This window comes from Chrysemys picta, chromosome 4, assembly GCF_011386835.1.
Source record: "Chrysemys picta bellii isolate R12L10 chromosome 4, ASM1138683v2, whole genome shotgun sequence".
Lineage (NCBI taxonomy): Eukaryota > Metazoa > Chordata > Testudines > Emydidae > Chrysemys > Chrysemys picta.
This window is the reverse complement of record NC_088794.1, coordinates 89,622,354-89,648,733: the sequence shown is the minus strand read 5'-3', so window position 1 is coordinate 89,648,733 and position 26,380 is coordinate 89,622,354.

Here is a 26,380-nt window from a genome sequence, read left to right as displayed (position 1 = left end):
AGCTGGGATACCACAGAGAACACCCTCCTGCCAGAACAGGCACCCCTCCACTCCTGTCTTGCTAAATTAGACACCCCAGTCAGCTTCAGCACAGACAGAGGTTGGGCCACACCCATCTGCAGTTCACTGAAACTGAGATGCACTCAGCTCAGGGGCTTCTTAGTTAACAGAGACATTCCCAGTGCCCATTGTTCAGTCTTTCTGGGCAATTTGAAACTTGTGTAGTTTTAGCTTCTTTTGATCTTCATTCTTACTTATTTTGCTTCCTTTTCTGTCCCTACTTCCCTTTCCCGAAATAAGCAAACAGAAAATAACAAACCAGTAACCACTTTGTCTGTTCTTCAGCCACCACACTTAAAACTCACTTAAAATCACTACCAGTATCTCAAAGCAATCAACTGTGCACAGATCCTGCTCGACTACGCCTCTGTGACGGGTTGGATCACAGAAACCCCCTTGGGAGCTGCCACCAGATGTGCAAAGACTACCCCTGCTTCTGTTTTCCCTGCCAGCTCAGGACTCCAGCACCCTGGATCTGTGTGTGGAGCCAAACAGGAGTGTCTGGCTCAGCAAGACAGGGTGCTGGAGTCCTGAGCTGGCAGGGAAAACAGAAGCAGGGGGAGCAAACAACTGTGCATATCTCTCTATCAGTGTTATAGAGGGCGAACAATTTATGAGTTTGCCCTGCATAAGCTTTATGCAGGGTAAAACGGATTTATCTGGGTTTAGACCCCATTGGGAGTTGGGCATCTGAGTGCTAATGACAAGCACGCTACTGCGAGCTGTTTTCAGGTAAACTTGCAGCTTTGGGACAAGTGATTCAGACCCTGGGTCTGTGTCTGGAGCCAGACGGGAGTGTCTGGCTCAGCAAGACAGGGTGCTGGAGTCCTGAGCTGGCAGGGAAAACAGAAGCAGGGGTAGTCTTTGCACATCGGGGTGGCAGCTCCCAGGGGGTGTTACTCTGAGTGTTGTTTCTGTGATTTTTCTAGGTGCTATGCCACTCACCATTGAAACTCTTAAGTCACTTCATGGACCTCACCCTAGGACATTCACCTCTAGTGCTGAGGTCTGGCTGTAGAATGTGAACATTATGCATTTGGGAGTGCTGCCTTGCTCTATCTGGGCTCAGAATTGCCATTGCCCCTTTTCCTCATCATTCTGAGATGACTCCAGTTGTACTTTATTTGGTTCTTAATTTCAGTGTAACATTGGCAAAATTCCATTTTTCCACTGTAGTCTTCACCTTGTCACCAGAACAGAGTGGTGAAGGGTATTCCTAAGCAGAATAAATGCCTTCCGTAAATCATGGTTCCCTTCACCCTGCTCGTCCCTCAGGCATTCCCTGTCAGTACAGAGGTTCCAGTACAGTAAAGCCACAGTGCAGCTTGTGTACCTGGTAAAAGTTCATTCTTTGAGGGTTTTATAAAGGAAAGAAGGCATCTCTTCAATGATGCCACAGCACAACTGGTTGCTGAGCTCTGTGACTTTATCCTCACACACAATTATTTCAAATTTGGTGGCAATATATACCTCCAGACCAGTGGCACTGCTATGGGCACCCGCATGCCCCCAAAATATGCCAACATTTTTATGGTTGACCTGGAACAATGCTTCCTCAGCTCTCGTCCACTCACGCCCCTTCTCTACCTACGCTACATTGATGACATCTTCATCATCTGGACCCATGGGAAGGAGACTCTAGAAGAATTCCGCCATGATTTCAACAGCTTTCACCCCACCATCAACCTCAGCCTGGATCAATCTACACGGGAGGTCCACTTCCTAGACACCATGGTACAAATAAGTGATGGTCATGTTAACACCACCCTATACCGAAAACCCACCAACCGCTATGCCTACCTTCATGCCTCCAGCTTCCATCCCGGACACACCACACGATCCATCGTCTACAGCCAAGCGCTGAGGTACAACCGCATTTGCTCCAACCCCTCAGACAGAGACCAACGCCTACAAGATCTTCACCAAGCATTCTCAAAACTACGATACCCGCACGAGGAAATAAGGAAATGGGGGAGGGATAGCTCAGTGGTTTGAGCAGTGGCCTGCTAAACCCAGGGTTGTGAGTTCAATCCTTGAGGGGGCCACTGAGGGATCTGGGGCAAAATCAGTACTTGGTCCTGCTAGTGAAGGCAGGGGGCTGGACTCAATGACCTGTCAAGGTCCCTTCCAGTTCTAGGAGATAGGATATCTCCATTAATTAATTTATTTATTTATAAATCAACAGAGCCAGACGTGTACCCAGAAGCCTCCTGTTGCAAGACAAGCCCAAGAAAGAAACCAACAGAACTTCTCTGGCCATCACCTACAGTCCTCAGCTAAAACCTCTCCAATGCATCATCAGTGATCTACTACCCATCCTGGACAACGATCCCTTGCTTTCACAGGCCTTGGGAGGCAGGCCAGTCCTCTCCCACAGCCAACCCGCCAACCTTAAGCATATTCTCACCAGCAACCACACACCGCACCATAGTAACTCTAACTCAGGAACCAATCCATGCAACAAACCTCGATGCCAACTCTGCCCACATATTTACACTAGCGACACCATCACAGGACCTAACCAGATCAGCTACAGCATCACCGGTTCATTCACCTCCATGTCCACCAATGTTATATACGCCATCATGTGCCAGCAATGCCCCTCTGCTATGTACATCGGCCAAACTGGACAATCCCTACGTAAAAGGATAAATGGACACAAGTCAGATATCAGGAATGGCAATATACAAAAACATGTAGGAGAACACTTCAACCTCCCTGGACACACAATAGCACATTTAAAGGTAGCCATCCTGCAGCAAAAAACCTTCAGGACCAGATTTCAAAGAGAAACTGCTGAACTTCAGTTCATTTGCAAATTTGACACCGTCAGCTCAGGATTAAACAAAGACTGTGAATGGCTAGCCAACTACAAAAGCAGTTTCTCCTCCGTTGGTGTTCACACCTCAACTGCTAGAAGAGGGCCTCATCCTCCCTGATTGAACTACCCTCGTTATCTCTAGACTGATTCTTGCCTGCCTCTGGAAATTTCCACTACATGCGTCTGACAAAGTGGGTATTCACCCACGAAAGCTTATGCTCCAATACGTCTGTTAGCCTATAAGGTGCCACAGGACTCTTTGTTGCTTTTTACAGATCCAGACTAATACGGCTACCCCTCTGATACTTAATCTACTCTGTGCCTCAATTTCCCATCCATAAAATAGGGATGATGATGTTTCTCTATCTTACAGGGATGTTGAAAGGGTAAAAAAATCCACAGTAAAAAACAATTTTTATCACAGTAATTAAACGGTGATGTGCTGAGGTGCTATGGTGATGAGGGCTATATGAGTACCTAAACAGACAGACTGAGTTAAACCACGCACTGCCTTCTGTTCTCCCTCATTATGTTGACCTATTGTGTTTTTTGGTTATAAACACTAATATCTTGTGGACTGCAGCTGTTTTTATTCTGCTGTGTTACTTCACCAGAAGACATACCCTAAGTGGGCGCAGACACAAGAGTGGTCCAACTTATGAGTCTTGTGGCCTAAAGCTGCTTTCGGCCTTTCCAATTGCCGAGTAAGGACAAAGCTGATCAACTTCAGGATTTTATTACCCATGAATTTAAGCAAGAAGCAATTTCTATTAATTTGTCAAAACAAAATATTAGTCTTACAGGTATTTATTTATTAAATAAGGATATACATGTGCATTAAATGCAGTCTTCTGGCTCCAGACAAGTTGCCAAACTAGCCCACCTTGTTTGGGCACACTGAGACTACATCTTGGTATTATGTATAGGAGGGGTCACAGATGCCGACTTTTCAAAGGGCCGGGGGGTGCTGGACCCCCAGGCCCTGCCCACAAGGCCCCGCCCCTTCCTGCTCAGTTCCGCCCCCTCCCCTGGGCACGACATGTCCTCGCTCCTCCCCCCTCCCTCCCTGCCCTCTGTGAAACAGTTGATTGCAGCCGGCGGGAGGCACGGGGAGGGAGGGAGAGGTGCTGATCCATGGGGCCCACCAGTGGGCACGAGGCGCTGTGAGGGGTGGGTGGGGGGAGCTGATAGTGAGACTGCTCAGCACACACCATTTTTTTCCCCGTGGGCGCTCTAATCCCAGCGCACCCACGGAGTCAGCGCCAATGGGAGGGGTGGCCTGTCTTCATGTCAAGAGAAAAGATGGTCTTGTGGTTAAAGGAGAGGACCAGGAGACCTGGGTTTTGTTCCCAGCTCTTCCACTTTGTCTCAGCTTTTCAAACTGTATAACTGTGTTGGTAATAGCTACCTCACAAGGGTGCCATGAGGCAAAATTCAGTGTTTGTAAAGCACAAATGGAAAGTCCTAGGACAGCATAAATTATCATCTTCTTCCTTTCTCTTATTGGTGCTCACAGGAGCAGTTAATACTGGATTTGGGAGAGGGCTGATAACCCTGGTATTGTTTGTCATTTATCTTAAACAGATTATTATAGTTACAAATCATTCTTTCAGTTTCTCCCTTCCTCTGTTGCACATATGGCAGCTTCTCAAGCATGACACCCTTCAAGACATGAGAGTTATTGAGAGACAAGAAACTCATGGTCCTTTTAGGGAAAAATTCACCTTTTAAGGTTCAAGGAGTGTTTAGCTTTAATTTGCAATAGAATTCTAGAGGCATAGGTCATTGCTTTCAGAGTGCATTGGTGCTGAAATATTTCGGTGATGGCAATTGGCCAGTGTAAATAGGAGGGGGTAAATCAAAAGAAGCACATGATGTTGTTTCTGTGTTGCTTACTGTTCTTGCTTTAGCACTAGCCCAGCCTCTTTCACATGGAGGGGCTTAATGTACTTCACTTAATCTACAGCCAGAACAAGGCAGCATAGAATAAGCCCACCACTGTAATTTTACTTGAAAGGAAACATACAGAAGCTATAGCCAAGTCTTCATCTGGTTTCTTGTTTTTTTACAATAGGAAGTTAATAGAACAGAGAGGCTCTTTCAGCTGCAGAGAGAGGTTATTTCTGCTCCAAGACCCTCTGAATCATTCAATTTGTTGCACACTTCTGCTACCAACAGTGGTCACAGGGTGACAACACAATAGCTTCCCTTTACACCTGCTTCTTTGTGACTTCTTATCACTCAAGTTCTAGGATTTCTCAGCCACATGATACCTTTTCGTAGAAAACATGGGTCAAATTCTTCTCAGTTACACTGGGGCAACCCCATTATCTTCAATGAGTTTGCATTGGTGTAAAAGCACAGGATTCCACATGGTGATTTCAGGGCTATTTATGGTTCCTAATTCTGATTTTGGAGACTGCCTAGAGATTTCCCACCCCTTGGGTTTAGATGCCTTGTTAGCTAATATACAGTAGGCTTGTTTAGTGTTTTCTAATACGTCTCTGTGCCTGGATGAGATTAGTAAAAACAGCTGAAAATCACTCTAGGTAAGACTGTAGTTATAGTGGGAAGAGGGAAACATTTACAGGAACTAGCCAATACATTTTCTATCAAGGTTACATGCCTTCTGATAGTTAAGACCGTCTGCAGCCTAGCAGTCCTCCTGGACTCTCACTGCTGCTGAATACTCAGGTACCATCAGCAGGTAAGAGAACCTTCTTCTGCCTATGGATGGCCTGTTGTCATCTCCCACTTTCATGCCTACAGTATACTGCACCTAGAAGTGAAGTTGGGGTTTCTGAAAAAAATCATGTGGATCAGAACTCAGCAGCCCATCTGCTCACCCCACAAACTGCTGTGAACATATCACTCTGGTGTTATGGATTAACCATTCAATACCATATTAGATTCAGGGTCCTGATTCTGAACTTCAAAGCCCTCAATAGACTGGGACTATACTAGTTCAGAGAGAGACACACATCAGTTACATTCACCAGGAACAATGGAATTATCTAGGCTAGACTATGGGTATGTCTACACTACAGGATTAATCCAAATTTATATAATTCGAATTTGGAAAACAGATTGTATAAAGTCAAATGTATGCAACCACACTAAGCACATTAATTCGGCGGTGTGCGTCCAGGTACCGAGTCTAGCGTCGATTTCCGGAGCGTTGCACTGTGGGTAGCTATCCCATAGCTATCCCATAGTTCCCGCAGTCTCCTTTGCCCAGTGGAATTCTGGGTTGAGATCCCAATGCCTGATGGGGCCAAAAACATTGTCGCGGGTGGTTCTGGGTATAACCTCCCCCCTCTCCAGGAAGCAACGGCAGACAACCGTTTCGCGCCTTTTTCCTGGGTGAACAGTGCAGAAGCCATACCACGGCAAGCATGGAGCCCGCTCAGCTCAAGACAGCAGTCATGAACATTGTAAATACCTCGCTCCTTATCGTGCAGTTTATGCTGAACAAGAACCTGGAAAACCAGGCGGCGAGGAGCAGGCTACGGCAGCGCGGCGGCGAGAGTGATGAGGATATGGACATGGAATTCTATCGAACCGCGGGACCCGGTGCTTTGGAGATCATGCTGTTAATGGGGCAGGTTATAGCCGTGGAACGCCAATTCTGGGCCCGGGAAACAAGCACAGACTGGTGGGACCGCATAGTGTTGCAGGTGTGGGACGATTCCCAGTGGCTGCGAAACTTTCGCATGCGTAAGGGCACTTTCTTGGAACTTTGTGACTTGCTTTCCCCTGCCCTGAAGCGCCAGAATACCAAGATGAGAGCAGCCCTCACAGTTGAGAAGCGAGTGGCAATAGCCCTGTGGAAGCTTGCAACGCCAGACAGCTACCGGTCAGTCGGGAATCAATTTGGAGTGGGCAAATCTACTGTGGGGGCTGCTGTGATGCAAGTAGCCAAAGCAATCACTGAGGTGCTGCTACGAAAGCTAGTGACTCTGGGAGATGTGCAGGTCATAGTGGATGGCTTTACTGCAATGGGATTCCCTAACTGTGGTGGGGCGATAGATGGAACCCACATCCCTATCTTGGCACCGGAGCACCAGGGTACCCAGTACATAAACCGCAAGGGGTACTTTTCAGTGGTGCTGCAAGCACTTGTGGATCACAAGGGACGTTTCACCAACATCAACGTGGGCTGGCCGGGAAGGGTTCATGATGCTCGTGTCTTCAGGAACACTACTCTGTTTAAAGGGCTGCAGCAAGGGACTTACTTCCCGGACCAGAAAATAACCGTTGGGGATGTTGAAATGGCAATAGCTATTCTTGGGGACCCAGCCTACCCCTTAATGCCATGGCTCATGAAGCCATACACAGGCAGCCTGGACAGGAGTCAGGAGCTGTTTAACTACAGGCTGAGCAAGTGCAGAATGGTGGTAGAATGTGCATTTGGCCGTTTAAAAGGTCGCTGGCGATCGCTACTGACTCGCTCTGACCTCAGCCAAAGAAATCTCCCCATTGTTATTTCTGCTTGCTGTGTGCTCCAAAATCTCTGTGAAAGTAAGGGGGAGACCTTTATGGCAGGGTGGGAGGCTGAGGCAAATCACCTGGCTGCTGATTACACGCAGCCAGACACCAGGGCGATTAGAAGAGCACACCAGGAAGCGCTGTGCATCAGAGAAGCTTTGAAAACCAGTTTCATGACTGGCCAGGCTACAGTGTGAAATTTATGTTTGTTTCTCCTTCATGAAAACCCAAAATTGACTCATTCATTCTCTGTAAGGAACCCACCCTCCCCGTTCCCCCAGCTTTCTTTCAAAGGAAATAAAGTCACTATCGTTTAAAAATCATGTATTCTTTATTAAGTGATTATAAACATAGGGAGAGAACCAACAAGGTAATCTGGGTGAGGTTTGGGAGGAGGATAGGAGGGAAGTAAAAGGCCACTGAACAAATTCAATATAATGACAGCCTTTTGGTTGGGCTGTCCACTGGGGTGGAGTGGGAGGGTGCACGGAGCCCTCCCCCCCCCCCCGCGTTCTTACACATCTGGGTGAGGAGGATATGGAACATGGTGAGCGGGGAGGGAGGTTATACAGCGGCTGCAGCGGCACTCTGTCATCCTGCTGCCGTTCCTGAAGCTCCACCAGATGCCGGAGCATGTCCGTTTGCTCACGCAGCAGCCCCAGCGTTGCAGCCTGCCACCTCATCTCGAGCGTCCCTCATGACCTCACGTTCACTGGCATCTTTCCTAAATTTAGATACAGTGTCCTTCCACTCATTCAAATGAGCTCTTTCATTGCGGGTGCATTCCATTATTTCCGCGAACATCTCATCTCGCGTCCTCTTTTTCCAACACCTTATCTGAGATAGCCTTCGGGACGGAGGAGGGAGGCTTGAAAAATTTGCAGCTGCTGGAGGGAGGGTTGAAAACAAGGAGAGAAGTTTTTAAAATGATACATTTTACAGAACAATGCTTATACTCTTTCATGGTGAAAAACACTATTCACATTACATAGCACATGTGATTTCCGTACAAGGTCGCATTTTCCATCTTAATATTGAGTGCCTGTGGCTTTGGTGTTAGAGATCACAGACGCAGGTCCGGGCAACAAAATTCAGCTTGCATGCAGCCATGGTAAGTCATTGTCTTTCGGCTTCTGCGCCCTCCTTTCCCACATACCAAGCAAAGCCCGTTGACTGCTGCGGTTTTCCTGTTAACCTTCAGCAGCAGAAACCAAACTAACCCCCCCCCCATCCAATTCTCTGGGATGATCGCTTTATCCCTCCCCCCACCGCGTGGCTGGTAACAGGGAAGATCCCTGCTAGCCAAACGCGAAAAGCTCAGGGCTAATTCCCCCCCCTGCGCTTGGCTAACTGCGGGGAAGGATTTCTTTTCAGCCACAGGCAAACAGCCCAGTAGGAACGGCCACCTCTGTCCCCTTAATTAAGTTCCCGTATTTCAACCAGGTTACCATGAGCGATATCACTCTCCTGAGGATTTCACAGCAAGATAAAGAACGGATGTTGCTTGAATGCCAGCAAACACCGGGACCATACGCTGCCAGGCTTTGTCAGGCAATGATACCAGATTACTTGCTGCAAGCATGGCGCGGTCAAGTGTCCTACCATGGAGGACGGAATAAGGCTGCACTGCCCAGAAACCTTGTGGCAAGACTTTTGGAGTACCTCCAGGAGAGCTTCATGGAGATGTCCCTGGAGGATTTTCGCTCCATCCCCAGACACGTTAACAGACTTTTCCAGTAGCTGTACTGGCTGCGAATGCATCCCAAGTCCTCAGGGCAAAGTAATCATTAAAAACCCTTGCTTTTAAAACAAGTTTTATATTTTAAAAGGTAAACTCACCTGAGGTCCCTTCCATGGGGTCGTGGTCTTGGATACTGGCTTGGGAGGGTACTTCAGTCAGGCTGAGAAAAAGATCCTGGCTGTTGGGGAGAACTGAGTGCTTGGTGCTCTCTGCAAGCTCCTCCTCCTCCTCCTCTTCCCCATCCGCAGAATCCTCAGGTGTAGCTGATGAGACTATCCCCGACCCGGAATCCACGGTCACAGGTGGGGTAGTGGTGGCGGCCCTCCCTAGAACTGCATGCAGCTCGGCGTAGAAGCGGCATGTCCGCGGCTCTGATCTGGAGCGACCGTTTGCCTCCTTTGTTTTTTGATAGGCTTGTCTGAGCTCCTTGACTTTCACGCGGCACTGATCTGAGTCCCTATTGTGGCCTCTCTCCATCATGCCCTTGGAGATTTTTTCAAAAGTTTTGGCATTTCGTCTTTTCGAACGAAGTTCTGCTAGCACTGAATCCTCTCCCCATATAGTGATCAGATCCAGTACCTCCCGTACAGTCCATGCTGGTGCTCCTTTTTCGATTATTGGCCTGCATGGTTACCTGTGCTGATGAGCTGAGCTATCTGTGGTCACCTGTGCTCTCCACACTGGGCAAACAGGAAATGAAATTCAAATTTTCCTGGGGCTTTTCCTGTCTACCTGGCCAGTGCATGCGAGTTCAGATTGCTGTCCAGAGTGGTCACAATGGTGCACTCTGGGACAGCTCCCGGAGGCCAATACCATCGAATTGCGGCCACACTAACCCTAATTCGAATTGACAAAATCGATTTTGGCACTACTCCGCTCGTTGGGGTGGAGTACAGAAATCGATTTTAAGAGCCCTTTATTTTGAAATAAATGGCTCCGTTGTGTGGACGGGTGCAGGGTTAATTTGATTTAACGCTGCTAAATCCGAATTAAAGTCATAGTGTAGACCAGGCCTAAAACTTGTATGAGTTTGGGAGAAAGTGCTCTCTCAGCAGCAGTACCATCACTATGGCATTGAATTTCCTTTCACAAGAGTTGAAAATACCCATAGATCTTACTATGTTCAGGACTAAATGCAATACCCCATCTTTGCATCCTAGTTTATCACCCCTATCTGACTCCCAAAAAACAAACAAAAGACCCTAATAATGAAAAATCAGTGCCTAAAATCTCTAACAGTGGAAAGAAAGATGATGAGGGATGTATCTGTTTATATAATCTGTGCAAGGTGTTCAGGTAGCATGGTGATGAATACCTTGATAGAGTTACTGCATTACAAATTGAATGTCATTTGCCATTCACTATCACTAAGGTCCAGATTTTTAAATGGATTTAGACACTCAGGAGCCTAAATCCCATTGACTGTCAATAGAATTTTGAGACTACATTAAATCACATTAACAAATTGTTAATGAGCATCAGCAGGGACTACATAGACAGACAGTTCGTGGCAGGTTAGTGTGGGATGGATTCAAACCCCAGCTTGGCACAAACTAAATGTTTGTGAAGACAAGTCCTAAATCTCTTTTGAAAATGAGAGTAAAATTCCTAAATTATTGCTGAGCACAGCAGTGCCTAAATACCTTTAAATCTCTGGGCCTAAGTCTCTTTCAGCATTACTACTTTCTAGCTATCATCCTCCCAGTGAATAGCCATGTTTGGGAATTGCCTTACATTTTTCCAAAATGAATTTAATTTTGATATTTTTCTAAACATGTTGTTTCTCTGTGCTCACTGATGTGTATGCTGCCACCTCCCAATTTAGTATCATTTGTGAGTATCAGTAACATAACATTTACTCCCTCTGCTAGATCATTAATAACAATAGTTAAAACTAGAAGAGTTAACCTAGATTCCTGCAGTATCTCACTAAATTGAACACCTCACCCCGCCTTCAACTGATATTTTGCCATATTGTTACCCGTTTTTATATACCTTCAGTCAGATTTTATATGCAGGTGTCTGTCGTATCCAAGCCAATTTGAATTAATTTTGAGGTACACTGTCAAATCAAAATATATTCCATTTTTTATGTGCTCCCTTCATCAGCTGATTTTGCAATTGTATGATTGATTGATTTGAAATTCATCTTACTATGGCATATGCAGGTTTATTTGAGAGCACATGACAGCTTTTCCCTATTCTTGGTAAACTACGTTTTAGGCAAATCTTTTTGTTGCTGAGAAGTCTAAAGACCACAGGTAGGGAGGGTTTAGTTTACAAGAAGTCCCTGAGGTGGTTTCATCATTAAGGGAGATTTCTTTTTGTCTGCAGGATTCAAACTTTATACTGCCCTTTTCTGGGTTACAAAAAGCCCTCTAGAGACCTTTTTTCTTATCATATAAACTTCTTGCTCGAGAGATCTAGTTAAAAATTCACCTTTTTCCTGTTAGGGAATCTTACAGGGGTACCTGGTCCTCGTTCTCTTTATTGGTGATTGTGGTAGAACCCCCGGCAGCTGTCATCAGTTTAACAAACAACTTAGACGGGATATACATAGGGGAGATAAATAATAGGGTATGTTTTACATGGATGGCTTACTAATATATTCTTTTAATCCCAGAGAGGCCTTGCATCATATTTTTTAAACACTCAGGACTTTAAGAGAATGCTTTGGACAAGCCATAAATTGGTGCAAAAAGAATGAATTATTCAGCATTGCTAAAATAGCTTTGTTATTCCAGAAAGCAACTCAGTACAAAAAGTTCTTCAAACGTAAAGACCCATGAAATAAATATCACAATGGAGGTGAATAATATGACTTCAGCTATAAACCTCCTACTTACTGAAACATGTAAATGGTTCAAAAATTGGATAAGGTTACTCCTGACAATCATTGGTTAGGAATGTGTGTTAAAATGGCAACATTACATAGGTGCAGACACTAAGGGGTGAGAAGAACATGTCTCCACTGAACTTTTTACTGTCTTGTAGAAGTAGGGTGACCAGATAGAAAATGTGAAAAATTGGGACAGGGGTGGGGGGTAATAGGTGCCTATATAAGAAAAAGCCCCAAATATCGGGACTGTCCCTATAAAATTGGGACATCTGGTCACCCTATTGTAGATGCCCTCATTAATCCCATTTCATTTCATTTCATTCCTGATCCTCACAACAATTCTTATGATTTCACCTCTGCACCATTATCCAAATATATATATTTTTAAAAACATCTCTCTTTGGATCCCTAATAGCTTTACTGTTTGTAAAGCACTTGAGATTCTCAGACAGAAGGCTCTAGAGAAGTCCAAAGTATTATACAAAGGAAAACTCCAGTGTGAGATAAATTAATCTTCATTGTCTCTAATTACAGACAATAAAAAACAGTTGTATCTTAACTATAATGAAAACTGCCACCCGGAGTATAATGTTCAATACTTATTATCTAACATACTAAAACAAATCATGGAAGTTTGCCTTTCAAATAGTTAAACTTCATTATACGTTCTTTTCTTATGCCAATTTTGGGAGATCTGTTTAACCAAACAACCTTATTGTTAGAGAAGAAAAGTCACTATTACCCAGTTTTATGAATGGCAACCTAGCACTTTTACCCAGTTATCCAGTTTATGTATCCCGGATATGATTAATCTCTACCCCAACAAACAAGTGGGAGACATCTCACCTCATGACATTCTGCAAGCACTTCCTAAAATTATATCAAAATGAGATATTTGCACATTAACTTAGAGTAAAAATATGGAAGGAAGCCTTCATGCTGTTGGGAACCATGAACGGATAAGAACATAGGCTACCAGTGTGTTTACTCACAGCTACCGACTGACTTTTAAGAAATTGCTTTATAAAATGAAGATTAGTTCTGCACAAAGGCCTCTCATCACAGAGCAGAAAAGTAATAGACCAGAACAAATCTCTGGTGTGACCAGGCGGCTGTGTAGTGCATTTAGTGATGGACATTACATTGCTTATAGATATTAACAATTTATAGGGAGTACAGTGAAGAGCCCACATTTGATAAAAGAAGAACAGGAGGACTTGTGGCACCTTAGAGACTAACAAATTTATTAGAGCATAAGCTTTCGTGGACCACAGCCCACTTCTTCGGATGCATATAGAATGGAACATATATTGAGGAGATATATATACACACATACAGAGAGCATAAACAGGTGGGAGTTGTCTTACCACCTCTGAGAGGCCAATTAATTAAGAGAAAAAAAACTCTTAATTTTTTTAGTTTTTTTCTTAGTTTTTTTTCTCTTAATTAATTGGCCTCTCAGAGGTGGTAAGACAACTCCCACCTGTTTATGCTCTCTGTATGTGTGTATATATATCTCCTCAATATATGTTCCATTCTATATGCATCCGAAGAAGTGGGCTGTGGTCCACGAAAGCTTATGCTCTAATAAATTTGTTAGTCTCTAAGGTGCCACAAGTCCTCCTGTTCTTCTTTTTGCGGATACAGACTAACACGGCTGCTACTCTGAAACCTTTCACATTTGATAGTCTACAGGATAGACTTACAAGCTTAGGTTAAATGCCTGCTAGTTCTCTTATTAAAGCCAGTGGCAAAACTTTCATTGTCTGCAAGAAGAAATGGATCTAACCCTAAAAGGGTTAATACATATAGCATAGCTAGAGGGATATAAAAAAGTATAAACACGCTGAAGAGAGAGGAACTATTGAGCATAATAAAAGAGGGTAGGACTAGAATTAAAGGATGAAGTTATGGGAGGAAAATATAGCATATCAGAAAGGGCTTCCTGGAAGTGAGATCTGTGGAATTATTTCGCAAGGGTGAAATTGTGGAAGCACCATCACTTGGCACACTTAAAATTAATTTGGACAAATGAATAGTCAGGGTGATTTTTATGAATTTTTAAAAAATCCTTTATATTGGATTTGTAAAATGTAAATTAAATACCTTTTTAAAAACCCTATTTAAAATTGAAATTGACAACCTATGTTAGTCTAAATTTACTGTAGTCTATGAACATAAAATAAATTAAATAAAAATATTATATTAAAGCAGTATATATTTGCTGCCAATGTTTTATAGAAAGTCAAACCACTGAACTGGTGGAAGACACTAGCTAAGTACCTGGAACCAGAGTTTGCTGAAGTGATAAATCAGCTTTTGAGAGCAGTAGTCTCTTCTGCAGGTGCAGAGAAAATACTGTCTTCATTTCAGTTTATTCAGATAGTGCAGTTCAATGGCTAATTCAAAGTTGGAAAACTCATTGGTAGTGACAAAGCAGAAAAGTTGGTTTTCCTGTTCCAAACTATAAATAATAATGAGGTGAGAGAGGATGACATCTGTCACCAGATGCAGCTCTCACTCCTGCAGGTACTGGTTCACCTCCCACAATCGTTGCTAATTTTCAACCACCTGAATCAGTAGGGCCTGGATCCACCGTTGTTGCTTATCTATCCCATTTACTGGGGGTGGCAAGTCTGGGGTCCAGCCTGGGAGGATTTTACTGACCTCTGCCCAAGGTGACTCCATAGTCTTTTCTCCCCCCCCCCCCTCACCTCAAGGGCGTCTGTCCTGCACTGCACCACAACCTTCCCTTGTGTTGGGGTGACTGTGCTATATAGGCTCTCAGTTCCCTTTCCTCAGGGTCAATTGCCTCATGCAATCCTTCATCCAGTGCACAATTGTCCACACCATCCCCTTACCTCAGGGGCGATCGATTGCCCACGTTCTCCATCAAGTTGTCACAGGGTGAAGCTCTCACCACTGGACTGATGCCTCCTCCTGGTCACTTTGGAGGTTAGCTTGAGGCAGATGCCCTCGTCTGTGGTCTGCACACTGTCACTCTGTCTCTGCTTACAGCCCTTCTCTCCATTTCAGGAACTGCAGCATCCTTCTTCCCGACTCAACCCTCCGGCTAGGGTGCCATCTGTGTTTCCCCCTTCCGATGGTGTGTATCTCTGTCCAACAGTCCAGTCACTTCCTCAGTGGCAAGTGGGGGATGGACCGGGCCCACCTACTACTCTGGGTCCTGACCCAGGGACCCTGTAAACAGCAGCCTCCTGCTGCACCTCTTTAACTCCTATCAATGCTGCTATATTTCCCTGGGCCATTTACCCATGGCCCCAGCACCTTCTTCACCCTCACCTCAGGGCATTCAGCTGCTCTGCCCTGCAGCCAGCCAGGAGCTCCCTCTTGGCTCCTCTGATCCCTGCTAGCAGTTGCTCTGTCCAAGGTGCTTACCGTTCTCTCAGCCCTCCAGGGACCCAGACCTTACTCTCTGGCAGCAGTGACTGCCTACCTTGGTCCCTGCAGCCCTTTTTATGTCAGCTTGCTGGGCCCTGATTGGCTGCTCCTCACAGCCTCTCTCCTATTAGCTGCTTCCTGCGCAGCCTCTCTCCTATTAGCTGCTTCCTGCGCAGCCTCCCTAGGACTTTATTAACCCCTTTTAAGCCAGTGTATGGTAAACACCCCATCACAACATGTACTGGTTCTGAAATTTTAAAGGATGTATGGCCAGATTCTCAAAGATACTTAAGCTCCTAAATTCCATTGAAATCATTGGAAGTTACGAGCCTAAATACCTTTGAGGATCTGTGCCAGAGAGACCAGAACACGCAATTCAATTCACTAACTACAGATAATACTTCCTTTGTTTAATAAATCAGTTCATTTAAATGGAAATATTTTTATAACAGAGAAAGTAAAGTAATGTATCACATTTAAGATAGCATTTAAATTGTTTATTAGTTAAATAAAACTGTCTTGTACATTTTAATTGAATTCCAATTTCCATCAAATGCAGTTTGACACAAATTACAAGTAAAAAATTAATCCTTATCTAGTAAATAAGAAATGTCATTCATAAAAATTAAGAATCTGAATAAATGTACGTCAAGCTATATACTTGTGTAAACAAATGTGTACACATACCAAGAGTCGTGGTGGATTCTCCATTACTGACAATTTTTATATCTAGATTGGATGTTTTTCTAAAAGCTCTGCTCTAGGAATTATTTTGGGGAAGTTCTATGGCCTGTGTTATACAGGAGATCAGACTAGATTATCACAGTGATCCGTTCTGGCCTTGGCATCTATGAAAAATATAGTGTATCTGCCTGATTAGCAAAAAGTAGTACCAAATTCTACAAACAAAAATAATCAATTTTTTTTAGGAAAATAACTAAAAAACGCAAATGTAAATCAAGATTAAAATAAATTATTTCAACCGAGGTTTTTTGCTTGCTAATCTAAATCAAAATTAAAATAGATTTAAATAAAAGTGATTTAAATCAATCCACTATGGCAATAATGAATGTACAATAGGGGACAATCCTACTTTAGCAGAGTGATGAATTAAATAAGTCTTTTCTATCTCTAGATTCTTTGATCCAACTGTTTGCAAGATTTATTTACAAACAAATTAAGATTATTCAAACAATGTTAAGGAGAACTGAGACATGCCTATACATTTTTCCAACACAGGCTGTTATAAAACATTTTCCAAGATAGAGCTAGAGAGAAGTAGTATAACCCTGGAAGAGGTATTGCTGAATGCATTTCAACCCCTGCTAAATCCAATAAACTCCATCTCACAAATGCACTATTATCTCTAAAAGGCCAACACAAAATGAATTTCTAAAACCCAACAGCATGGGGAGCAGATTTAAGACTAAATAGAAAAGGAAATGAACAGAGACAAATATGCAGTGGTGTAATCAATTCACTATACCATATCACAGACAGTAGCATGTTACAGTAACTGTCACAGGCTGGCTGGATCTTTAAGGAGAGTCAAGCTTAGCCTTACCTGTGACCTAACAGTTTACCCCCAGCTGATACTGATCTGGTGACTTAATTGCCACTAGTGATCCCCAGATGAGAAAGGGTCAGTCAGGACTACAGCGAGAGGAGAACTCAGTCAGAAGGGGGGGGGGGGGGCAGGGTAGGAATTCCCTCCTTCTGGAAAGGACCTGGTAAAGGCAGGCTGAAGAGCGTATCATGATCAGTGGAACTGGAGGCAAGGGGTCCATGTTCTGGGGAGGGCCTGTTATGGATGGGACACCAGAGGAACTGGGAAATGTCTGAAGTTAGGCTGGAAACAACATAGCGATACAACCAGAGCAGTCCACTGGGTTTAATAAAGCCTCACTTGTTCAACTGAACTTGCATTCAGCTTCACTCTTTGCTATTGAAACATGGTGGCAGCATCTCTGCAGTGCAGCAGTTGGCAGTGTGAACCATGAAACTCGGCCTGAAGGCCCAGGAGCTGTGGATTTTGCGGATGCAAACGTAGCCCAGAGATGGGCCTGGTGGAAAGAGGAGTTTGAGCTGTTTGCAGACTTGGCCGTGCAGGATGACGACAACAGCAGGAAAGTAAAACTTATTTTACTGTATTGGAAAACAAGTCAGAGAGCTCTGCGCCACTCTGAAGCTCACCACTCTCTCAAGCCTCACAGCAGTTCAGTTCTAGGCCTGTTGTTTCCCAAAGCAAAACAAAACTGTGAAGTGACACAGATTAGTCACTAGAGACCAATCCAAAGGGGAGGAGATAGACTTCTATGTTACTGCCTTACACACATTGGCTGCTAGATACAATTTTGGGTACTTGACAGGATAGTCCGTGGCACTTGAGAGACAGCCTTTATGGAGCAACCTCTCCCCCAGGTACTGATCTCATTAGATAGCTACTTAGACATTGGTCATGCAGTGGAAACCTCAAGGGAAAGGATGAAAGCACACCTCCTGAAGTACATGCTGTGAGATAACACCCAAGGAGAGCAGTGGCCAGGGTCCCATACCCATAGTGAGATGCATTTACTATGGGAGGCAACATAAGTGGCTAAAGGAGAAGTTCCCTGCACTAGGATAGCATTGGAAGGAATATGGCATGCTCAATCATTTTAGCAGTACGCACTAGAGCAGAGGAAGGTCCCAGAATGATTCAGACTGAGTTGTACAAGACTGCTATGGCACATCAAATAGTGGTGATGACATCATGACTCTCTCCTTGAGTCCAAAAGTATATCAGATTCAGGCTGTCAGGACAGGAAAGCAACAAGGGACAATACCAACCCTCATGCATGCAATAATGTTAATAGGGAAATGCCCCATGTGACTACAGATGGATAGCAGGGTGTCCTGCAAAATGATTCTTCAGAGTGAATTAGACTCAAAACACACCCATTACAAAGAGCAGGCACAATCTGATAATATGCAATGAGAGCATAATGTAGCCCATGGGAAAATGTGACCTCACAGTAACTAACCCAAAAAATAACAGCCCGTACCAACTGAAGTTTGTAGTGATGGATGGTAATACCACAGACTGTACAACCCATGAATCTGATCAGGATGCAGCATTAGAATTTTATAGCTGTAGTGTTAGAAGCAAAAAAAAAAAAAAAAAAAAAAAAAAAAAAAAATTCCATGGGCAATGGAGACAATTTTCTAAAGTGTATAGGGATGTGTTCAAAGGTGAGGAGTTCCTCGAAGGAAAGCTGTGACTGGTAAGACCCCCCACAATGAAATTGGTGTGCTTACCACTAAGGAAAATTCCAGTGGCACTACATAATCCAGTACAAAAGAAGATCAAAAGTCTGTAAAGTTGGGGTATCATAGCCTATGTGGAGGCCAGTACACTCTGGGTAAGCAGCATGAGAGAGGTAAAGAAGCCATCATTCAAATTAAGCAGCTGCATAGACCCAAAGCCACTGAACCAGGCATTAAAAAGATGCCACTATGCACTGCCCACAATTCATGACCTCTTGCCAGAACTTTCCAAAGCCAGAATTTTTATGGTCTGTGAGGAATGGATTTTGGCACAAAAGTGTAAATAAAGAGCCCAGCAGGCTGATGACCTTTGCAGCACCATTTGGGCTCTCCAGATAGCTGCACATGCTGATGGGTATAAGCCCACCATCAGAGGTGTTCCAGAAAAGATTCACCCAAGCTCTGGGGAAGGACTGTGTTGGTTGAAAATAATTGCAGGTGATATCATTGTAAGCAGAGTCAGGATGAGCTCTACCCTGACATCTGGTGGTGAATTATGGCGAGTGTGGAAAAGAACTCCAGGGGCTGATCTTGTTTGCATAGGCACACCCACCCGCCTGGCATGAAACAACAGCAACTGAAAGTGGTTACTTTGGCTGGTGTGGGATCCCCAGTTTCTCTGTTATTGGGGCAGGAAGAATAAAGTTTTGTTACACTGATTCTGTGAATCAAGGCCAGTGGAACTGTTGTATGACAGAAGGACTCAGCATTACCTAAGTAGCACTTGCTTGACAAGGGGCATGGGTTACAAAACCCAGTGAATTGAGAGAGTATGAGGACAAATATTTGTACTGGATGGTATGGGCCCCCTTTGAGGGCTTGAAACACCAATTGCACTATCTCCTCTCTCCACTGTTGAATGTCAGAGCTAACTTTGATTCTATTAGGAGTCTAGTTACAGGCTGCTGAGCTGAATTCACTTTGGGTCAATAGTGCACCAGCACTGGGGCTCCCCTCCTATGAGCTGAAATCACAAAAGAGCTAAAGTTATTAAGAGCTGAGATCATTGAGTGCTGTGTTAACTAGTGGGGGAGCCTGACGCTATATTGCTAAGCAGCTTGTGGAGCAATTTGCGGGGACGACTGGAGGAGCGGCGCGGAGCCTTGCGGGGACGGTTGGAGCGGTGGACGGAGCTGTTTGCGGGGACGGCTGGAGCAGCTCACAGGTCGCGGAGCAGCTTGTAGAGCAGAGCAGTTCGTGGGACGGCAGGAAGTGGACTGGCTCATGGTGAACCCCACGGAGAGACGGCCGGCTGGCCTCGGATCATGTAAGGTGCCCCTTAACACCCTGCGTGCCCCCCTTTTACTCTGGGGCTGCACTGACCAGGGACAGAGACTTTGGGGGTTGCTGGACCCAAGAACCAAAGGGAAAGGACACAGCCCAATTTACTGGTTTGTGTTATGAATCCTGTTTGTGGTGTTTTTCCAAGTTAATGCTGATGTCGTTTACCTCATGTTATTAAACATTTTCTGCTACACTCAGACTCCGTGCTTGCGAGAGGGGAAGTATTGCCTCTTAAAGGCACCCAGGGGATGGTATGTAATTGTCCCAGGTCACTGGGTGGGGGCTCGAGCCCGTTTTGCATTGTGTTATTAAAACGGAACCCCTAGATACAGAACGCGGCCCTTGTTGCTGCCAACTTAGATGGGCAGAAGGGTTACATCATCATTGTAGGAGAAGGGAGCAATGATACAGAAGCTGAATGAGACCATGAGAGAAAACGACAAGCTTTTCTACAGCGATGGAAAGACAAAAATACAAAACTGAACCCAGAAAAATGTGACTGAGTGGAGTGACATGCATTGGACATCTGCTAATAGCACAGGGACTGAAACTGCTCTCAACAAGATCAAGGCAGTCAGTGACATGCCAGCTCCAGTGCATGTGAAAGACGTACTAAGTGGCTCATCTGTGAACATCTTAACACGGTGTCGGGGATGGAGTGTTAGCTGTCCTGTCTTCCTAAAAATTAGACACTTCAGATCATGGTTAAGGCACATTGGCAAAACATGGGGGATGGATGCACTGTGGCTACCTGTGGTGTACTTGTTCTGAAGCGAAGTAGGTAGCTCCATGATTCTCATTCCAACACTACTTTCACACAAATTGCTAAAGGCTTATTTACACTGAAAAGTTAATTCAGATTAAGGTAGGGCGTGACTTTAAAGCAGAATAGCTATTCCTGATTAATTCCTTGTATGGATGCCCTTATTCCAAACTAGCTTAATTCACTGGGGCTGCTCTGACCTATACAAACTTGCAGTAGTCCTCAGCCAACACAGCCAATTTCATCCTACTGTAGCCCTACTGGATTCCCCACACTGGAAAAGAAGGGGAAGTAGGACTGGGGATCTGGCTTAATATGTTTGATAAGTCATTAAACAAACATTATATCTATCTATAGATAGATATAGATATCCACATTTTCAGCTCCTAGACTCAAATGTCAAATGGTTTAATGGGGGGGGGGGTTGCGTGGGGATCCAGGCCTCTGAGTGGGGGGCTGTGGAGGGCCCCACCCCGGCCCCAGCCTGCTCCCCTGCTCCCAGGCTTGGCGAGAGGGGGGAAACCGCTCCCCAGCACTCACCGGCAGCACAGCTGGGAGCCAGGGGAGCAGAGCAGGCTGGGTTCAGGTCACTCTACTTACCAGTAAGTGCAGGCCCGACCGCTTCTGGAGTCCTCAGGAGAGTGGGGGCGGGGGTGGGATGGGGCAGAGCAGGGGCAGGGACCCTGGGGAAGAGCAGGAGCAGGGGTGGGATCAGCACGTAGCTGCGCAGGGCTCCATCTATGCAGCTGTGTACTTTGCTGGGTAAGGACAGTCCTGCATACTGGAAAGACAGACATCAACTTCATTCACTGCATGCATCCCTCTCCTGTGAAAGGGGGTTCTCCTCACCTTCATGAAAGCGAGCCTTTACTACAGCTATAACAGGCCTGTTGCACAACTGAAACACTTACCTAAAAAAATGAAGGGCCTTTTGAGAACAGAAAATCCAGACCATCTGTCTTTGCTGGTACCTCATGTTTCTAGAAGCTTCAGGTGGAGAAAACCTGAAATCATGAGCAAAAAGACTTAATGAAAACATCTGTCAAAATAGGGAAATAGCTACTGAAGACTTGATAATTAAACAAAAAATTTTGTGAGGAACTCAAAATTAATATAAATTTGCTCTGATTATGTGACACTACCATTCCTTCTGGATGGAATGCCTAAAATACCTGGTCTGCTAGGCTTCTAGCCACTTGTCATATATTCATCATCTTTATTTTTATACATTCAAAATAGTTTGAGCCACTAAGAGGTGCATGAGCCACTAAGAGGTGCACAAGCCTATACCGCATAACCACGTTGCCATTTGCTGTAACTTGTGTATTTTCTGTTCCTATTTCCTCCCTATTCTTTGACGCCATCACTTGCTAAGCAGTATGAAAAATGCAGTGTGTAAGCACTTTAAGGACAAGGGGCAATTCTTCCTGTCATTGATGAAGTCCCTTGCTGACTAATGGGTGCTATAAAAATAATAATAATAATTAATAATAGAGTGATTGGTGTCTCACAAAGAACTAAGACACTGACAGACAGAGATGTGCGTTACTGTCTCAAGTTGAGTGCATGATCTTCTTGGCTTCCTTCTCAGAACCTCTTCTTGTGTTGTCATCTTCCTGTAGGTATCGTAATTTAGATTGTAAGCCCTTTGGGGAAGGGACTCCATCTTTATCTATTTTGTAAAGAACGATGCACATTCAGTCCAGTTCAACAAGTATAATTTGACATAGCTCAATTGAACTCAAAGGATCTGTCCCTGTATAAATAATATCTAACACTAGGTACACGTTCAGTGGAAAGATCAAATTGAATTGAACTACTACAGACAAGAGGGCAGGTATTGCATGTAACAGAATGTGGAGAACCAGGAGCACAGACTTACTGATTAAAAAAGTAAAAGTGCTCTGATGAACAGAGAAGCGCCTAGTGCTTCCATCAGCAGTTCATCTTGGACAGGCTTTCAATGCGTAAGTAAACAGATGCCCTCATAGCAATGCTGTGACATCAAGAAATATTCAGGTGATCGGACATTTAAAGCATTCAGAAAAAATAATTTATTTTGCACCATTTGAGAACAGAAAAGGAAGTTTATCTATTAAAAAAAACCAGCAATAGGCATTCTTGCAATCCCATCTGCTTTCTACCCATTTCAATTAAACAGATTTTAGCCAATTTCTAGACAGTGTGAAGAGACTCATTTAATAACTTCATCTTGGCCAAAAGGACCAAGACACTCAGAAATTGATCAACTAATGTGATATAACTCAGACTTTCCCTCTAGTTACTGTATAATTACACTCTAGTGTGTCACTCTTTGGTAGGATTCCTAAATTGGATACCGGGATGGATGAAAGGCAAACAGCAAAAATTCCAATATTCTGCTCCTAGCAAGAAAACCTCTGCTGTTTTTTTATTAAAATAATCCTTAGGGTGAGCTTGGCACTCACAACTGTTGCATTAAAGCACCTCCATTTCCACCTGTTGCATTGCCGGGCTCCCACCGTTGTTTCTACGTACTTTAATCTTCACTTCCTGAATCCCTTGCTATTGAAGCACTAGTCACTCTCTTCAACAGAAACTAGCAATAATACTAGTGTGGGATTTTTGGTTTGTTTTGGGTGGTTTTTGTGTGTGTGAAGTATAGTAGATAAATGCCCAGTAAATATAAGGATTTTGATCACTAAATTCACCCTACATTAGAGGGGTGAAATACTAATGCATTAACCCCACTGCATCATCAAGCCTTACACCAAAGCATTTTTACGAGGTTTTCCTTTTATTTTAGTAGTATCAATACTTTCTAAATATTTATTTCTGAACAAGTTAGAGCAGCACTTGATGTAATATCAAACCAACTGTTACATTTATATCTTCTAAATCGTTGGTTCTTTAGACTGATTGTATTTAAAATTCTGTATCAATTCTGCCTGGAATCTTGAAGGGTTATCTTTTTACCCAGACATAAAACCAATGGATGCATTCATTATCTACTTCCTTCATGACTGTAGTTACCTCACCTGAGCAAACCAGAACTATCTTTGGTGCTGGCAAGGAAAGGTACATTTTCTGTTACCCCTAATGTGAATTTCACAGATGTCAAATGAATCATCTCCTTTTTTATTAAAACCTAAGCTCCTAAGGGAGAAAGCTGGAACAGCTGTGAAATTACACCTTCAGTGTATATCCACTGGAGAATGTCAGCCCAGATTTCTAACTGGCTCTCACTTTCATGCAAAAGAAATTAAAAAAACAAAACAACCCTCATTATAATACAGTAAATAATTGACTGAAAACATTCGAACTGGTATTTGAAAGACTCATTGATATCCAGTAGAAAGTTATGTATATAGTGACAATGCAGCTCATATCTCATTGGCACTTCTCTTCCCCTTTGTTATTTTATTACACGGTTCATTAGCAAGGATACAGGGACTTTTTTCTCCATTGTGGCCCTGATCCAGCAAAGCACTTAAGCATGTCCTTAAGTTCACGCCTGTCTAGCAAAGCACTTAATCACATGTCTGAGTCCCTTTGACAATTTAGGTCATTGGTTGAACTGGGGCTTGTACCCACTTGTCTGTGAACACTAATACTCATATGAACTAGGCAGGTGATAAATCCTCCATTTGTATTAGGTTTGTTTTCGCGTTGAGCTATCTGGAAGATATTAGGATTAATCAATGCTAAGATGAAGCATGAACAAATTATGAGAATATAAAATTTAATAACTTATTAAATAACTTTTACAAAAATTCACCTAAGCTGTTTACAAATTCTAATACAAATCCCCCCTCCCAAATGTGCAAATTTAATCTCTTCAATAGCAGAGTGATATAAATGTTTTCACAAAGTGCTTTTTCCTTTCTGCCTCTGCCTGCAATTAATGTGTGCGTCTGTATTTTACACATACATCTATATGTGTATTACATAGAAAATACTGTGTTAAATGAACATTATTTAGGTTGCGAAGTGAAACACTCGAAAGTTACGAAATGCCAGATTTATGGTTTCCCATGCAACCACGTTTCTGCTCCCTTGTGTGTCCATCCTGTACATTTAATGAGGCAAAGGGATCTTGTATGGATCTATGTAATTAAACTAAAATATCATAACACATACACTGGGGGCGGGGCAGAATTTAGACATGAACCCTAAACCTTCAGCATTCTAGCACTGATTATTACCCCCTGAGCTATAAGATGAATTATATTGTCTGGTGAGTAATTGAAGGGAACCTGGCTTTTTTTCTCTCTCTCCTCTGCATGGGAGTTAGGGAGATCCAGGTGGTGCTGCCAGATGGGGTGGGATTAGACTTCCTGGGGCAGGAGCAGAGTTTGGTGGGGGAGAAGCCATGCCTGTCTCTCTCTCTTGCAGCAGGGTACAGGAGGAGAGGAGAAGCCAAAGGCAACCTTGCCCCTGCTCTCTCCTTGCTTATAGCAGCTTTGGCAGCTCCCATGTGTGCTGTTGATGCTTTGAGGGTGATGTCAACCCCTGCCTAAGAATGCTCTTCAGTTATTGTTTTGGCATGCTGCCAACATTTTCTTGAGAAACACAAGCAAGAGAAGGGAAGTGGTGATTGTTAAAAATCTCTGCAAAAGCTTAATGGAATTTCATGGAACAAAGAAAAGGCACTGCTGTAGCCTGAAGGCTATCCCCAATGCATATCAATTGTCAGCTGCAAACAACAGAGGTGTGAACTTTTCAAAGAAGTTGTAATAAGACTCTTTAGAATGGAAATTATTAGGCAACCAAAACACAGGGGTTGCTAACAGCTCCCTCCTATAATAAAGACATTTCCTCCTAAAATAGCATAAAGACCTAGCCTACTTAACATTTTTACAAGGCATCATTTTAAAAAAAGTATTTTATTAAAAGTACTTTGAACACAATATTATACATTTTCCATTAAAAAAATGCTAAAGAACGTGAAGGTTACAAAGGCTGTATCTACATTACACATCTTGTAGCAACACGGCTGTGTCACCACAGCAGTGCCGCTAAATGTCGTGCAGTGTAGCCACTGTTTGTCAGCTTCCCTGACGACAAAAAACTTCTATTCCCAACAAGCAGCATTTGCGTTGTCAGCAGGAGAACGATCCTGCCGCCAACGCGCTGTTCACATTGGCACTTGTCGCTGCAAAACTTTTGTCTTTCGGGGTGGGGGACTAACACCTCTGAAAGACAAAAGTTTGCATTCAATTGCCAGTGTAGACATAGCCAAAGTGAAGCACTCAAAAATCAAAGTTAAGGTTGCTTGCACAAATGTAACTCAGCTTCCTTGTGTATATATGTATATAACATAATAAAGTCTTTAAATATACAATCAAAATTTTTTTTCTGGAAGATTTCTGCCTCATTCATTCTATAGCATGGACAGTGCACAGTGAATGAGGCTGTTCAATATTTATTTTTTATCCTAATTGTGTGGTTCTTTTGATTCATTCACTACACACCATCCAACATCCACAATGAATGAGATGTGGCTCCTATAGGGAAAATTATATAAGTAAGTAATTAAACACTATAATAATGCATATGCACAGGAGGGTAGAGTTAAAGATGATGAGGAAACTTTAATCTTGTAATTTCCTTGCTTTTGAGTACCTTAACCTTCATTAACAATGTTTAGGAAATGTTATGGTAGGGGGGAGTGTGTGTGGGGTTGTTTTTGTTTTA